At 48.6% G+C, this 3,559-nt stretch overlaps 1 protein-coding gene across 2 annotated transcripts in view; it reads left to right on the forward strand.

Annotated features, from left to right (window-relative positions):
* Positions 1-1,152: 1,152 nt before the first annotated feature.
* Positions 1,153-3,559, forward strand: part of Cbx1 (chromobox 1) — a 20,174-nt gene continuing 17,767 nt past the window's right edge. For both annotated transcript variants that reach the window (XM_021178058.1, XM_029483883.1), the window contains exon 1: positions 1,153-1,371. The gene's annotated coding sequence lies outside the window, so the exon portion shown is untranslated. The remainder of the gene's footprint in view (positions 1,372-3,559) is intronic.

Here is a 3,559-nt window from a genome sequence, read left to right on the forward strand (position 1 = left end):
GCACTCGGGAGGCAAAGGCAGGCAGATTTCTGAGTTCGAGGCCAGCCTGGTCTACAAAGTGAGTTCCAGGACAGCCAGAGCTACACAGAGAAACCCTGTCTCAAAAACCAAAAACCAACCAACCAACCAAACAAACAAACAAAATAACCTTGTCCTTGCTAGAAATAAACACCAAGGATTTTACTGAGTGTTGTGGACACAACGAGTCATATGAGACATCTGTCCTTACTGGAGTTCCTAGTTTAACGATTAGCAGCAACCTACCTGAATCAGAGTAGCACCAGTGTTAAAGAATGACAGCCCAGCCGTGGTTTTTGCTTAATTCCGTTTCTTTAGACTAACTTGATAAAGGATGCTCACAGAGATGGAGAAATCCCCATGAAAGTCGCCCACCGGCAAGGACAATAAAGGGAAAACTTTGAATGTAGTGGTCTGTGTCTGTAATACTCAGCATTTGGGAAGTGAAAGCAGGTAGATCAGACTTTCTTGAGACCCTGTCCACTCAACAGAACCAACAACCAAAAATAAAACAAGAATAGAGAGGGAAGGAGGGGGAAAGAAAAAAAGAAAATTCAGAAAGTGTCGATGGTGTCTACCTAGACGGTTAATCTACTAATTTCTGAATGGAGCAGTGATTCAAGCTGAGAGGTAGGAACCCCAGTCAGGTGGCAATAATAGGTAAGAGTGCTGGACATTATTGGTGATTTGATAAATCTCAGGTGACGAATACAAGATTTTTTCTTTTAAACGCAAACGGACCAAACATCAACGGGCTAGTTTCCAAACCTGCAGTGTTCTAATTTTGTAGACTGAGTAAGGAATACCAGCACGCGCCTGGAATCCAGCAATCTGACATTTGAAGCAAAAAGAAAGGCCACGAGTTCGAAGCCACCTGGGCTGCGTACCCTGTTATTAAACAAACAAACAAACCCCACCATTACCCATCAATTTCCTAGACTGTAGAGTTATGTTCTAAATAATAGTCGACTTCACCTTTCCGACTGGAAAAAAAAAGAAAACAAAACTATGAAAACTCCCTAGAACCCTTGAAAGTGGAGGTGGGCGGCGCGGGATTCGCGCGGTACTTTGGGATCTGTAGTTTCTGGCCGACTCTTAATCCCAAGGTGCCCTGCGGCGGGTCGTCGCGTCTGCGCAGTGCAGGCGGCGGGCCGCGCAGAGTGAGAGGCTCTTTTGTTCGGCTGAGGGGAGGGCCGTTAGCGGGGCCTGTGGTACGCCGCTTCAGCGGGACGGTCGACTTGTGGCCACACGGNTTTTTGCTCCTCTGGGCGCGCTACTCCCCTCGGACCGCCCGACGCAACGCGCGAGTAGCGCGGCACCGATTCCTCTCTGACTCTCGGGCGCTGCTACGAGGTGAAGAGGCGGGCTGGAGGCGGGGTGGGGGGGGGAGGGGACGCGGCAACGGCGGGAGGCCGCGGGCGAGCGCGGGCCGCTAACGGAAGAGCGGAGACCGAGGAGTGGGGGGCGCGCCCCGGCCCAGCGCCCGCAGGGTCCGCTTCCCGCGCAGAGCTCGCGGGCTGCGGGAGTGTGGAGAGGGCGGGGCAGCGAATCCAGAGCCCCGGAGCCGAGTGGTTCGCGATGAGCGGAGCCAGCGGAGGGTTAGCTTTTCAAGAACTGGACCGAGAGCATTTGACCCGAGTGAGGGACTCTAGAGTTGGGCGGGAGAAAGAAAACTTTGGGACGTCCATAAGGGGGACAGGTGCTTTTGGGTGTGCGTGGCAGGGACCACGACTTCGTACTCTCGAGGTTTAGAAATGTAACCTGAGAAAGCGGACACGGTGGCAATCGCAGGCAACCCCCGAAGCACTTGGAGGAAGGAGAAAAAGTAACCTGAGGATATTGGGTCCAGTTGCCACTATCAGAGAAGTTTCTCTTGCCACAGTTACGAAGAAGTAACTTCCAGTAAACTTGAACAGGAGGATTTGGGCGGCTGCTCACGGTGTGCTAGCGGGGAAGAGATTTGTTGAATCCGTCTAGGGGTGAGGGGTCAGGCATTTTCTTGAGGTTGTCTAAAAGTGGAGTTGCTGGGATAAGTAGGGTAGAAGTCTAGAGTGACTGGTCAAATGTGGAAGAAAAAAAGGGTCCCTGAGGATGTAACTTAGTTGGTAGAATGTTTGCCTAGCCCACTGCACGGGCCTGGATTCAATCCCCCAGTACCATATAAATTCGGGCTGGGCTTGATGGCATTCATGTACCTGTAATCTTAGCACTTGGGAGCGGAAACAGGACGATCAGGAATTTAAGGCCTTCCCTGGCCACCAGGGGAGTGAAGAAAGGGTGAAAGGCCACTTTGTGCCTTGTAATGGGTCTTCAGTGTGAGTTGGGAGGCTGTGGAAGAACACGTGTAAGGCAAGACTCATCCAATGAAAGAGGTTTGTTCTTGCGGTGTAAGCCTGGGGGCCTCAGTTTACCTCTCAGGATCCAGGTAGAGGTGGAAAGAAAGAACTGACTTCACAGAATTGCCCTCTGAGCTACAAATGAGGGAAATGGCAGGGACCCGCGAAAGCAGGTGCTTGCCCACAGGCAGCAAAAATATTTTTTATTAAAAAAGCAGTATATGAAATATGGAACTCATTTCAGCGTGTGGTACTGAGGACCTTGCGCACATGTAAGTTATCTACCACTGGGTTATGTTCCAATACCATAAAAAAGTTTTTTGAAAAATGAGTTATGCTAGAACATAGGGTAACCTCTCCAGTTTTGTGTTAAGAATCATGTCAGCATTTTTGGAATAGTTTCAAAAGACCTAAGGTTTTCTGGTAGATGTATGGCTACAATCAAGAAATTGGTGCCTGTGCACTTCCTGGATGCTCTCTAGTTATATCTGGGAAGTGGTGTGTTGAAAAGAGCCCAGCTATGCCTTGGTGCATGCATTCCTGTAATCCCAGCCAGCACTTGGGAGGTGGAGCCTGGAGCAGCAGGAGTTCAAGACCTAGGGGAAGGAGGCTGTGCTTCTTAAGATCTGGGCAGTGAAAGATCATTTCTGGTTTCTACTTGGTCAACCTTTTATCAATAGCTTTATGATAGATTTTTAAACCTCCCCTTCTAGGTATTTTTCTGAGCAGTTAAGAAGAGGAGGGTTGGAGAGATGGCTCAGCTGGTAAGAGCACTGACTGCTCTTCAGAAGGTCCTGAGTTCAATTCCCAGCAACCACATGGTGGCTCACAACCACCTGTAATGGGATCTGACACCCTCTTCTGGTGTGTCTGAAGACAGCTCCCGTGTACTTATTTATAATAATAAGTAAATCTTTGGGCAGGAGCGAGTTGGGTTGGCCAAAGCAAGCAGAGATCCTAAAATTCAATTCCAAACAACCACATGCAGGCTCACATCTATCTGTACAGCTACAGTGTACCCATGTACATTAAATAGGTAGATAGATAGATAGATAAATCTTTTTAAAAAGAAAAAAGGAAAGGGGAAAAAAACTATTGTGTGTCAGGCAGTATGTGTCAGGTGGCTTGATTTTTTTTTTTAGGAAAGGGGAAAAAAACTATTGTGTGTCAGGCAGTATGTGTCAGGTGGCTTGATTTTTTTTTTT

Source organism: Mus caroli, chromosome 11 (assembly GCF_900094665.2).
Source record: "Mus caroli chromosome 11, CAROLI_EIJ_v1.1, whole genome shotgun sequence".
NCBI classification, from domain to species: Eukaryota; Metazoa; Chordata; class Mammalia; order Rodentia; family Muridae; genus Mus; species Mus caroli.